The following is a 14,686-nucleotide window of genomic DNA, read 5'->3' as shown; positions in this document are numbered from 1 at the left end:
CGTCGGGGGCGCTAACACGATAGAATGACAGAAACGAGTCACCATAGCTCTCGCATATCAATTTATTTTTATTTCGTAGACCCGCGCAAAAACAAACAGCGTGAAAGGCCATCTTTTGGCGAGCTTTAGACAGGACATTTTCGCGGAGAGGAAATAACGAGGTGTGCTGTTAAACAAAGCTTGTGAGTTTTGATATTGGAACGATTATAAACTGTTCACACCAATCATAATGCTAACACATGCATTATTTTATGTATACCAATATTTATGAAGCCATTTAATATGTTAAATTCTAAGCTAGCTATACATTATGTTCTTCTTGTTTACGTGATATTCACTGAGAACGTGTTGACTCTAATCAAGTGTTGAAATGATTAGTTTATCCACAACCAAGACAACTTTCAAGACAGAGACTTTTCGAATACAATCTTAAATCTAAGACATCAAATTAATGTTGACAATTTTTATTTCCGCCTATAATTGATATCGTTTCTTGGAAATGTATTTTTGTAGGATAAGGGAGCCGATTCATTAAACAGAACTGCACGCAAGCTGACAAGAGAACTATGTAAAGAAGTTAGATCATTTGACCTCATGGGAAAAACGTAATTAAAACCAAGCAAAGAAAACAGTGAAGGGGAAATTAGAAAATGCCCTATGTTGATTACTGGATTAAATTGCTCTTTTGGAATAAACTTCTATTAAATTCGCAAGTTTTATCTGTCTCAATACATATTAGGAAAATAAAGTCTGCGTAAAAGAAAGCTTTTTGACAAGGTTTGTTGGTGATCGGATTTCTCCATATATCCTGTAGTTAGCTTGCAGACTGGCCTTTAAGTTAGTATTTTTCTGAATTTAGACATTTTCAATGCAACTAAACTGTCCAGACCGAATGACCACTTACCCTTTAAGGGAACCACTTATCCCCGAGATCGAAAATTTTTGGTAAGCATATGACGTCTCACGACCTACGAAATATTGGAAATCGTTAAAGTGTGATAATCAGGTATATCCCCATGTGAAATACGTAGATGATGGTAAAAAAAGTATCAATATTACGGAAAAAGTAATGTTACTGTCTATTTTTAGATAGTGTTTCCCTCTGAGACTGAACTCTTTTGCAGCTAAAAATATGCTTAATATTTCAATCTCCGCACGACATACACAAGACGGGCAACAAGATGATAATCATACAAATCCGAATAAAGATCGCTGCTGTTATTTCTAATGCGAGACTTACATGTATAAACAGTTGAAAATCTTTTAATATGAAATAGAACGTATGTAACACGTATACTGAACGGAAGATCATTCCAACGTCGTGGTGCTGATGTTAAGAACTTCGGTTATTCTTGCAATCGATGCGTTATTAACACTGTAAGCAAAAGTGATTTTTATCAGCTGAAACACGTGTCGCAGTACCGAACATATTCGAACTTTATCTTGTCGTGTTATTGGTACTGTTTTGTTTCTCAGCTTGAACATTTCGTCCTGAGAGTTCCAAAACTCCAGCTTTCATAGCTTTGAGTATTGTAAAATCACCTCTTGGATATGGTGCCTGCTTTTTAATTTTGCCCTTTGGCAGTTCCTGTGATATGCAGTCTCCATAACCGCAGAGCCCATTTCTACATTTTAGTTTATTCATCCCTGTCCTTTGTTTTCTCATTTACGGCAAACCCATTATTTTAACTGGGGACCATACGCAGCTTTTCATGGAATTACATGCATGTGTATCATTGAAGGTTCCATGAGCACCGCCGCATGAACACATCTGCGGGTGTCTCTAAATTGCTTTTTTTTTTGTACTTGTAGCATGTGTAAATTTGAGGTCTGCTCAACCCGGGACTAGAGGGGAATTAAACCTAGCCTGCAACATTTTCGTTTTAGACGTGTTGAGCGACCTGTGGAGTTTCCACTTTTTCTATTTCATAAAAGGCAAAATACTTCTTGCTCAAAGAAAATTTCTAGCCCCCCAAAAAAGTTCAAATGGTGTAAAATCTATACATGCTTTATTAAATTTTCCATCTTTTGCCGCGAGTTTCATGGCCTGCTGATAACTCTTGTCATGTTTAAGAAATGAATTATTATTTTCGGAGTTTCTGCGAAATGAACGGCAGAATAACATCGGTAAAATGAATCGCACTAGCAAAATAGACGTCATAATTTTAAATGGAAAAGAATAGGACGAATGTAAATATTTATGTATGAATGTACTATTCAAGCGGAGGGGCGAAAATTCCCCATTTCATTCTATGCAACATTTGTATTTAGTTCTTAATGACAAAAGTATCACTTCAAACAGTACAGATATACATATACTTATATCCAGCTTGCTAGAGAGGTCACGCCAATTGAGAGACTGTGTACATTAAGATACCACTTCTTCAGTTCATTTTTGTGTTGCTAAAGAACAAATTATGTTGTACTTAGAGTCTACTTTCCTCTTGTTGTCTCTTAATGCAAGTTTTTCAGTACCTAAATTATAACTTCATAAAATCACCGTCAATTTCACCTTAACCCTTTTATATAATAAAATTTCTTAAAGGGCCTGTAGATTTTCTTTCCCAAACCTGACGCAAAAAAAAAACCGACAGAAGGCCAACAATGATGAATTCGTACATATTGTAAAAAGTAGGGCTCGTCCGGGATTTGAACCCTGGACCTCTCGCACCCTAAGCGAGAATCATACCCCTAGACCAACGAGCCGTTTTTATATTAGAAATAATTCCAACAGGAATAAGAAATTTGAAAGACCAGAAAATAAAACTTTAAATAGATAAGCATATAGCCTTTATGATTATATACAAAGCGGCTCGTTGGTCCAAGGGGTATGATTCTAGTTTTGGGTGCGAGAGGTCATCGCTTCAAATCGCAGAGAAGCATATTTATTCTACAATGATTTTTATGCGATTTGGTGTTAGAGTTTAAAATTCTTTTCTCAAACAACATCAAGGGCCATTTTTTGCGAGCTCTTGACAGAACATTTTCTCAGAGAGGAACTGGCGCCTGAACGCTCAGAAACATTTTGCATGAACAATGTACGCGGGAAAAAAATCACACAACCTTAAGGCGACAGTGAGAAGAACAAACGAGGTGTGCTGTTAAACAAAGCTTGTGAGTTTTAATTTTGGAACGATTATAAACTGTTCACACCAATCATAATGCTAACAAATGCCTTATTTTATGTAAACCAATACTTATGAAGCCATTTAAAATTTTAAATTCTAAGCTACTATATATAATGTTTTTGTTGCTAAGGTGATATTAACTGATCAACTGTTAAAATGAGTAGTTTATCCACAACCAAAACATTTTTCAGGACAGAGACCTTTCGAAGATAATCTTAAATCTAAGAAATAAAGTCAATGTTGACAATTTCTATTCCCGTCTGAAATTGATATCGTTTCTTACAATTGTATTTTTGTAGGATAAGGTTGCCGGATCATTAAACACGCAATCTGGCAAGAGAATATTAAAGAAGTTAGGTTATTTGAGCGCATGGGAAAATGCAATTAAAATCAAGAAAAGAAATACAAAGAAGGGGAAATTAGAAAATGCACTGTTGATTTCTCGATTAAATTGCTCTTTTGGAATAAACTTCTATTACATTCGCAAGATTTATCTGTCCCTTAATATATATTAGCAAAATAAAAATATTCTGAATACAAGAAAGTTTGCTTTGTGACAAGATTTGTTGGTGATCGGATTTCCCCGTATACCCTGTAGTGATTTTATCTTGCAGACTGACCTTTACATTAGTATTTTCTGAATTTAGACATTATCAATGCAAATAAAACATCCAGATTTGATGACCACTTACCCTATATGGGAATCACTAATCCCGACATGGAATATCTGTGGTAAGCATATAACGTCTCTCGACCTACAGAATTATTTAAGGTATGATAATCAGGTATACATGTATCCCCATGTAAAATACATAGATAATGGTAGCAATCTTTACAACGTTACGGAAAATGTAACGGTCTATTTTGCAATACATGTAGTATTCCCCTTTGTAGGTTGCAATAATTTGCAGGACAAAAAAATATGCTAAACATTTCAGACTCAGCACGACATTCCCAAGACGGGCAACAAGATCATTATCATTTACATCCGAATAAAGATTGCTGCACTCATTTCTAATGTGGGTCTTATAAACTGCTGAACATCTTTTGATATGAAATAGAAATTATGTGCCACGTGTACTGAATGGAAGATCATTCCAAAGTAGTAATGCTGATGTTAAGAAGGCCTTAGTTATTCTTGCCACTGATGCACATGCACAATCAACAGTTTGTATACAAAGGTTATTTTATAAGCTGAATCAACACTTTTTTTGAGAAAATTGTTTCACGCACGGCGGTAATAATTGTGTTTAGTTTATACTTATTCATTTTCTCTCAAATGTGACCACGACATTTAAACACATGACATTTAAACTGATTTTGATATTAAAACAGATCTCGCAACAATAAAATCTGGTGAATAAATCAAATTACTCATGTAACTTAACACAGTGAAAGCAATAGGACTGTTCAGTAGAGCGATTTAGGAAACATTGTTATTTCACATTAAGTTCAATATTTCCAAGTTATTGAAATAGAAACTATTCATATACCTTGTAAATACAGACAAAGGAATTATTAATTTATACAGAAGAAGCCTTTGTTAAGCGAATCAACGTTTGTAAATATTTGTCGTATTTGCAATTCTGTTTTGATACAAGTCAACTGACTTCCTGGTAAGGTTCATTGTTAGAAAGAAATGAACGCGTGAATTATTGATTTCAAGAATATTTGCAATGCTCTTTATTGACTAGATTAATAACGTTGTTGAGATTTTAATGTAATAATCTTGTCAATATACATTCCGCTTTGCCAACAAATTGCAGTAGAACATTAAATGTTGCACTAAATCTGTGGACAAACTCTAACTTGATTGATATTACATTGTAAGTAGTTGTTCCTTTCAAGAGGCTCATAATCCAAAGGCCTCTGGAAACAAAACATTTGTCATTACATGGATCTGTCACTCATAAGAGGTACTGTGAAGTATTTTAATCTGTTGCAGTTTTATAATCGCAAACCGCGTACATATGCGCGTGAAAATCATATTAAAGATACGCGATTAAAGCCAGTCAGTCAGATTACTTACTAGAGCTTTTTGTTGTCAAAGAACTGAAAACAAACTAATTCATCGACCATAAAACAAAATTGTTATTAGGTCTCGTGTGGCGATTGTAAAAAAGTATCCTAGTGTTGGGATTTTCTGGTCTTCTGGGAACCTCTGGGAAAAGTTCTTCGTGTAAGATGAGGCAAAGTGATGTGATGGGCATTGCACATTTCTTGAATGTAGTTGCAAATATGTACAGAAGTTATTATATGTGGTATTATTTCGGATATTGTATAGGATGGAGTGGAGTTAATAGAAAGAAATATAAAGATAATAGTGTTTTGTTAACATTCGAGCAACTCTTTATTCTGTGCACGCAAAAGTTTTCATTTTATTTAAATTAATGCCGATCTGAAATAATATTGCTTATGTTCCAGTAAGAGACACAAACATCTGTCACAAAATATAAGGATTTTAGGCCGAAGATATTTATTGTACGTATTACATAATTACAAAATGTATCTCAACATTTGCTGAAAGAACAGCAGTGTACATTAACAATTGCATAATAAATTGGTTTAATTCCATTGAATCATATAAAAATGCCCTTTGTTTATAATGGAAACACACATTCAAGTCAGTAAGGCTTTTATTTAATTGATTACGTACAATGTGCAAGAAGATTACAGACTGATTGTTAAAATTATCTCCCTAGGTTCAAATATGGCCCCGCCCTAGGGGTGTCTCATATGGAAGAAAAACTTTGAAAATCTTTTTGTCTAAAACTTTAGGGCATAGGGCTTTGATATTTGGTTTGTAGCATCAACGAGTGGGCCTCTACCAAGATAGTTTAAATTATATCACTAGTGTCAAGTATTGCCCCGCCCAATGGGTCACATGGTTCATATAGACTTATATACTAGGCAAAAACTATGAAAATATGCTTATACAAAACCAGAGGGCCCAGAGCTTTGATATTTTGTGTGTTGTATCATCTTGTGATCTTCTACAAAGACTCTTCAAATTATCCCCCTAGGGTCAAATATGCCAACGTCCTGGGGTAAAGTGTTTAATATAGACTTATATAGGGAAAATCTTCTTGTACAAAAATCACATGGCCTAGGGCTTTGACTTTTAGTATGTAGCATCTTGCAGTAGTCCTTTACCAAGATTGTTCACATTATATTCCTGTGGTTAAAACTGGCCCCTCCCTGGGGGCATATGGTTAATATAGACTTGTCTAGGGAAAGACCTTTAAAATCATTGTTTTAAACCATAAGGCTTAGAGATACTTAGATATTAAGTATGTGGCATGCTCTAGTTGTTCTCTACCAAGATTGTTCAAATCATGATCCTAAGGTCAATATATGCCATGTCCATAGGGTCCCTTATGTTTTACATTGACTTATATAGGAAAATATCTTTAAAATGTTCTTGTCCAGAACAATAAGGCCCAGACCTTAGATATTTGGTGTTCAGTATTGTCTAGTGATCAACTACCAAGTTAGTCCAAATCATGACCCTGGGGTCAAAATTGACTGCACCACGGGGCAACTAAAGCCTCAGGTGAGCGATATAGGGCCATCATGGCAATCTTGTTATTTCATTTTTCAACAGTATTTCTGTTATGTGACGGCGGCCAGTTAACATAACAAGTGTTCCTAAATTCTGTACCAGTAAAAACCTATTCTCCGCATGTAACTACCATTTCCCCACATGTATGAATCAGAGGGCGAGGACGAATGATTTCAGACACTGTATTTTATTACATCGTCGCGGAAAACATACGCCGTCCCCGATGATCGAATTCACAGCCCCCACAATCCGTGGATCTGCGCTAATTCTATTGATTTTGTCAAGACTTCACAAACTCGCTTTCAATTTCAACTTCATACTTTGATATAAGATACTTTATTACAGGGCATGTTGATTTTTCTCCCTAACCTGACGCAAGAAAAGACGACAGAAGGTCAACAATGACGAATTCATATTTATTGTAAAAGTAGGGCTCGTCCGGGATTTGAACCCGGGACCTCTCGCACCCTAAGCGAGAATCATACCCCTAGACCAACGAGCCTTTATTACGTTAGATAAGAAAATAATGCGAACAAGAACAAGAAACTTAACAATACCGAAAATAAACGTTTAAACAGATAAAAATCTAGCCTTTAAATTATTTCAGACAGCGGCTCGTTGGTCCAGGGGTATGATTCTCGCTTTGGGTGCGAGAGGTCCCGGGTTCAAATCCCGGACGAGCCCAGTCATTTTGAAAACACTAATGATTTATAATTTAGTTCTTTTAAAGTAATTAATTTAAGTGTTATCAAATGAAAGGAAATATCCGCTAACTTTGCGGTGTCATATTATATGCATTTAATATAAAGAACTGACGCATAAAAAGATGTAGGGAGTTGAACACTTTAAGAAGCCACCGAATTATTGAAAATTGTCAAAAGATCCCTGGGAAGTATAGAACGCAACCAAGTAAAATAATATCAGACTCGGTTTTATTGGATCAGTTTGTGAAAACTTGTGAAATATGCAACACCCCTCATGCCCTCCTGGCACCGGCCTAAGTGGAACTGTATTATCCATAAACATTGAATGTACTCAATGATACCAAAGGACCAGATATCGCACATACGACCTTATTTATAACTGTAACAATAAAACAAATAAATCACATACTAATTAGTAACTTTAGGACTACTTTTTGAATACATCTACAAATTTTCTAAAGCAAACAGAGCAAACACCAGCAGTGTTATTTATCAGCTAGCAGTTTGGAAAGATTATCCCAAACTTTCAATTAACGATATTTTAAGATACGTTACTAGACAGTTAGACATTTTTACTCGACATTTCGGCATACTAACTACTATACTGTAATCTGGTCCAGGTCATGATCGCGTGCATTCGTTAGTCTTTCAGAGTCATAGAAGATAGGGTAGTGTTCATTTAAGAATACCACTATTTTGCAAATGGTGAACCATATTTTAACGTACATTTGTATGTAGACTGTCGTGTGAGATCACTATCAAATGGGATTTCTAGATGTGAGGGCACGTCATGAAATGTGACCGGCTACATCTCCAGTGCACATGTTTTCACAACGAAAATACCATTTGTCAAACTTTACACAATGGGAATAATGCCAAACTTTGAATAAAATTAGATAAAATATGTCTAATGGTAAAAACGATCTAGCTTGACCTTCAAGATAGCGAAAGATGGAGTCCTAATTATTTTGAAAGAAATGAGGACAACCTTTCGGAGTTCTTTGCACAACGGAATGTTTTAATCAATTTAGTGCATCAATGGCATCGAAGTATTGTATCGTCCTGTGTATGTACGTATTTCTTATTCAATGATGAATCACATGTGGAAACAGATATTTTCTCAGCGGAATCAAAAGACGAGGATTTATTACAAAGATGTTGAGATCTTGGACATTAGACGTAAAAGCGTAGCATATTTAAAGAAAATAGAAAAACTAATGAAATACGGTATAATGTAGAAAAACAGATGTGACATATGCAGTACTTTGACTTGCTTAAATACACCGTCTTTAAATTGCATCCCTGTATATATCAAATGCTTCTTGTGTACAATTTATTGCGAATCGTCTGGCCGGGCTGTTAGGAGCGACTCGCAATAAAAAGACCAGTAGGCTTACTATATGCGTCTGAAAAGATTAATCCATAAGAAAAGACAACGTATTTCTCAGTTTGATTCTGTTTTATGTCTTCTCTAAATCCCCATGGCAACGACAAAATTTCCAATTCTAAATATTTCAGCATTTGATAAGACAACCATTTCGTTTCAAAGACAATATAAATCCAAATGACGTATTAAGTTTGTTTGAAATTGTACATAGTATTAAAATATTTCTAAAAGACAATTTCTCTATTGTTTCCAACTAGAAAAAAAGCTATCACTTATTCCATCTAACACTAAAAATAAACTACAGTATATGATATACTTAAATAAAATTCAAACTCCAATTGTCCTTTTTCGAACATTTTAGAGCATTTACTTAAAGGCAGTTTTTGATTAATCAAAAGTGATAGTATAATGTCAATTATTCAGAAATCCGAGAACAATGCCCGGTTGCCGTTATACCGGAAGCATAAATGTTGCCAGGAATCTATTGTATCAAGTGTATCGAGTGTAAAACGAGTGTAAAACAGTCATCGATAAAGTGACAACAGGAAGGTCTTGTAAAGAAATTCAAAATGTAAACATGAAATAAATAGCAGTGCACGGACACCAATTCGTGAAAAATTAAACAGAATACACTTTTAATTAAAATCTTAATTGAACATTTTCTTTACACGAATATGTCATCAAAAGCGTGATGTTCGATTGTACAAAGTAGAGCCACATTTCTCATGTTTATTTTCTACTTCTAAGAACATGCTGAACCTGGCGACACGCAGTAAAAAAGACCAACAGACTTACTATATGCGTCTGTAAGAAAAATACAACGCAGTACCTTGTATCGAAATATTTCTAAAAGACAATTTCTCCATTGTTTCCATCTAGAAAAATGCTATCACTCAATCCATCTAAAACTAAAGAATCTATAATAAATAATAGTCAGCAATAAGTCTGATTTTGACAATAGGTAGGTCTTGTAGGATTATTTTTGAAGGTTAAAATGTTAACATGAAATAAATATCAATGCATGGACACCTACTGATAAGAATTATGCAAACTGTAAACAGAATACATTTTTATTTGGCCATATGGTTAGAAATAGGTCAAGCTACAACAGTACGTATACAAATCTTTATTAACGTCAACTTGCAGTCTTTTTTACTCCTCAAAAGCGTGATTTTCCTAGTATTGCCACATTTCTCTTTTTTATAATTTTCTTCCAGAATGAAAATAACATGGTGGGAAAATAACTAATTGCTTTCACTATACGACATATCTATAGGAAAAAATGTGAAACATGATATAGTTCGACAAGTTTCTGCACCACGGAGATGAATATTAATACACAAACACAAACATCCGCTAACTCACATAAATATTTATTAGATTACATCCCTCAGTGTATTTGTAGTTGTCAGCTCCTTTTTGGTCAAATGAATGATGTTTGTCTTCAATTATTTAACTGTTTTGACACATCCGTGTAAAATACGACAGCCGTGTTTGATATACCACGACAGTGATTCCAAAAATTACAGCGGTAATACATGAATCTTGAATGCTTTTTGAAACATGAGGGCCATTAAGGCCCTATGCCTCTCTCCTGAAACTGACTATTCCACCTTAAATAGTATGTATGACACACTGAACCATACATGTATATGGGAACAATTGTGTAAAATATAAATGGTTTTTTCTATTTTAACTCCAGCAGTCCCTAAAATCAGTCAAGTCGAACTGAAAATGAAATTATTTGAGAGAGGACTTTAACCTCTTAATCAGTCAAGCAAACCCATTTTAAAAATGAGGATATACTTTATATAAGGATGCTGCAGACCAAGTTTGTTAGGATCCAATAAACAGTTCATGAGGAGAAGTTGTGTAAAAGTTTATTTTTCTATTTTTAGCTCTGACAACCGTAGAATCAGTCAAGTGAGACAATTTGAATACATTTAGAAGAAGACCTAGTCAGGATGTTCGAATCAAGCTTGGTGTAGAGACGGTACCTACCCAAGAAAATCTAAAGAGAACAACTCTGAAAAGAAAAACTAAATAGGTCCTTTAACCCAACAACTGATCAGGCAGACAACATATGACCTATATTTGTTTAAACTCTTTATATTCATATACAACATGCAACTTTTCTCATGCATGGCTTACACTGACAATTATTTTATAAGTTGTGTTAAAGCTGTTCTAGAAAATTTAGAAGTGCATAAAACTAAAACAAATAATGCGTAAATTCCTTTCATGACAATTTTCGACATTAAAAAACGTTATCTCAAATATTCAAATTTGGCTTTTGAGCAAAAGTTATTTTTTTGGTGTTGTTGTTCTAAATAGTGATAACTAAAGGTTTACACGAACTTTGATAAATTAAAATGTAAAATGTATATCCAACAGCGAGAAATTACAAAAGAGTTATAATTAAACTGGTACCACATATGTGCTCCAACATAGGTAGACTGTTTTCAATAAATCGACTTGAAAGTGTTTCTTATGTTTTACTAATTTTCAAGCATTTCTCTGGCTGTTCTGCAGAACTTTGCTGTAAACAGCGTCACACTAAAAGTCACTGTCATCAAATGTAATTACAACATTTTAAGGTAATGGATAGGTAATGGTGCTCTGCAAATTCCGGGAAATTATGTATTTGTAAGCAATTCGACATTCTCTGCTTAACGTATTGTAAAAAAACAACGAAAAATGCTAAAAAAGCAAATGGAGAATATGTAGTTTTACTGTTTTTGTTACAGGTTTACTACCTTGACAAACTGTAAGATGTTTTATTTATTGTTGTAAACAAGCTAAGCGGGTAACCTGAGATGTTCACATTAATTTACCACTTCAACTGTTTACATAACTTGAAAAAATATTTTTGTTAGGACCTCTCATTTACAATTATGTCAACAATTATACCTAAATTGAGTGCGTTCACGGGTGGAAAATATTAATGGTAAAATGTTGTAGGGGTTTGTTTACATTATAAAATCTTTAGTAACTTCTTCCAGGTCAATTATTGGTATGGTTTTTGGTTAGCTTAAATAAAGAACATGTCATACTCTTTCACTCAGAATTAGTCTTAGATTTTGAATTTACTAAAAGACAAAAGAAAGTTCAGTATAGGCTCTTTCAAAGTGTTGTAAAAAGACTAAACTTAAGCCGGTGCTAGGGGGCGTGAGAAGTGTTACACATTTCATTACCTCTCACGAACAGACTCAATAAAACCCTAGTCTGCTAAGAAGGTTGCATTCTTTGCTTCCAAAAGATCTTTTAACAGATTTTTATACGATACTCTTTTGAATTTATTTAGCTGTTTCGACTTTTGATATAGACTATAATTGAGAAATCCCAAAATCAATGCAAAACTTTCAATACAAGAGTTGTCGATTTTGCTTGAGATATTTTAGGTCATTTTTTAAATATCAAATATTTCTATTTTTACATGGAATGGAGGAAAGCATAAATATATTTAGTAAATTGGTGCACCTAGCTATCACTTCACACCGAAAAAAATGTCAAGACGAACTAAAATTTTAAGGTGTTATCTCTATTTGGTGATACACAACAAATTGTTTATGACAAGAAGTTATTTAAAGATTTCTTTTTCTTTTTCAGCTCTAGCGGCTCTTTATATCAGTCATGCAAAACTATTGTAAGACCTTACAAGGAGGCAACCGATCAAGTTTGCTGATGATCCATCACACGGTTCTTGAGAGGAGTCGTTTAACTTTTTTTATCTGTGGCGTTCCCTTAACTCAGTAAAGCGGGACCATTTAATAGACTTGAGAGAGAACCTCACAAAGATGCTACATACCGAGATGGGTGATGCTCCACCAAGTATTTCATCAGAAGAAGTCGTTTAAAGATTTGTTTCTTTTTGAACTTTAGTGGTTCGTTAAATCAGTCATGCAAAACTACTGTAAGACCTTTCAAGGATGCTGTAGACCAAGTTTGCTGATGATCTATCAAACGGTTCTTGAGAAGACTCGTTTAATGTTTTTTTTTCTGTTTTTAGCTGTGGCGTTCACTAAACTCAATAAAACGGAACCATTTAATAGCCTTTAGAGAGAACCACACAAAGATGCTACAGAACGGGATGGGTGATATTCCATCAAGTACTTTATAAGCAGAAGTTGTTTAAACGTTGTTGTTGTTTTTTGTTGTTGTTTTCGATGTTGTTTTTTTTATTTTGCTAGCTCTGACCGCTCTTTAGATCAGTCAAGTAGAACCATTTGAAGCAATTTAGGTGAGGGCCTTACAAGGATGCTTCAGACAAGATTTTTGGTTTTCCATCGAGCGATTCACGAGAAGAAGTTGTTTAAAGGTGTTCTTTTTTTAGTTCTGGCTGCCCCTAAGATCAGTTTGAAACAATTTAGGAGAGGACGTAATAAAGATGCTACAGGCCAAAATTTAATGTTTAAGATATGCCTTTTCTGTAAGACATATTATTTGTCTTTATTAGTGCTTTCTGGCACCGAAGAACTAAAGACAAGCCCGTCCGCTTAACTCAATAGGGAGAGCGAAGATCTACGGATCGCGGGTCGTGAGTTCGATTCCCAGGCGAGCCGTATGTTCTCCGTGACGATTTGATGAAAGACATTGTGTCTGAAATCATTTGACCTCTACCCCTGATTCATGTGGGCAAGTTGGCAGTTACTTGCAGAGAACAGGCTTGTACTGGTACTGGTACAGAATCCAGGAACACTAGTTAGGTTAACTGCCCGCAGTTACATAACTGAAATACTATTGAAAAACGGCGTTAATCCGAAAACAACACAAACAAATCAAATTCGATCATAAAACCATAGCGGTCTAAAGTGCTGGGAGGCTTCCATAAGAAAGTATCCTAGTGTTGGAAGCTTCTTGTCCCTTGGGATCATTTTGTAAAAGTATTTCTCTTTAGACAAACGGGTATTGCACATTTCATGAATGAAATAACAAATATGCAGAAGCTATTATACCTCTGCTGCAAGAAATGCAGTGTATGTTGACAAATGCATAATATATTGTTCAAATTTCATTGAAACATAAAAATGCCTTTTCTATATAATAAAACAAACTTTTAAGTAAGTAAATCCTTTATGGGTCGTGGGTTCGAGCTCTACTGGGGCCATGGCCATGACTTCTCATATGACACCAGTACTGGTTTTCCAGGAAGCGGACTCGAAAGTGGTTCCAATAAGCTTGAAGCTTTCATCACAATCGAGCTAAAATAAATTAGTATAAACTAAAGCCTTTATCGAATTCATTATGTAAAATGGCAAAGAATATTACAGTCTGATTATAGAATCATACAAAGAAACGCAACAAAAAAGTAAGTGAAATAAACACATGTATTCCAAGTGTTTACACCTCATGTACTTGTTCACCGATGTAAGTTCGGGCCTTACACCCGGCATTGAATTCTTCATGTAAGGAAACCATCCAGCTGGCTTAAGGAAGGTTGGTATTTCTATCCAGGTGCCCGCTTGTGATGCAATAATGCGCAAAGGGGCACCAGGGATTTCTTCTACCATCACAGCTGGGAAGTCGCCATATGATTTATTTGTGACGGTGCGACGTTAAACCCAACAAAAGCAAAACCATGTAATTGTATTTTTGAACTCCTTTAAAAATAAAAGGGCTAGTTCTCATTGAAAGAACGTATCCACCAAAGCAATATGCCATTCCAAATGAAAATAGAAGTACGTGTAAATATACACAAATGCAAACGAAATACACAACCACAACCTTGGAATGGTCAGCGGCTAAACTACTATTGAGGACTTTAAACTAATTTACTAGCGTAAAACGTCACTCTTTAAACCCTTATTCTGTAGTATATTCCTAATTCTAACACGACCAGCAAATAACCTACATATATGCAGAGCAAAATCTATCTCGGGTTATTCTGCAATAAACAACTCGTGTG

General features: G+C 34.8%; 3 non-coding genes across 3 annotated transcripts; 1 reads left to right on the top strand and 2 right to left on the bottom strand.

The window, feature by feature from the left end:
• Nucleotides 1–2,634: 2,634 nt before the first annotated feature.
• Nucleotides 2,635–2,706, bottom strand: Trnap-agg (transfer RNA proline (anticodon AGG)). The gene has a single exon. It is a non-coding gene; the product is annotated as a tRNA-Pro (tRNA).
• A 4,414-nt stretch (nt 2,707–7,120) lies between these two features.
• Trnap-agg (transfer RNA proline (anticodon AGG)) lies at nt 7,121–7,192 on the bottom strand. Its single transcript has one exon. It is a non-coding gene; the product is annotated as a tRNA-Pro (tRNA).
• Nucleotides 7,193–7,302: 110 nt separating this feature from the next.
• On the top strand, nt 7,303–7,374 carry Trnap-ugg (transfer RNA proline (anticodon UGG)). The gene has a single exon. It is a non-coding gene; the product is annotated as a tRNA-Pro (tRNA).
• Nucleotides 7,375–14,686: the final 7,312 nt, after the last annotated feature.

This window comes from Mercenaria mercenaria, chromosome 17 (assembly GCF_021730395.1).
Source record: "Mercenaria mercenaria strain notata chromosome 17, MADL_Memer_1, whole genome shotgun sequence".
NCBI classification, from domain to species: Eukaryota; Metazoa; Mollusca; class Bivalvia; order Venerida; family Veneridae; genus Mercenaria; species Mercenaria mercenaria.
The sequence above is the reverse complement of the archived record's forward strand: the minus strand, read 5'-3'. Positions and strand labels throughout refer to the sequence as shown.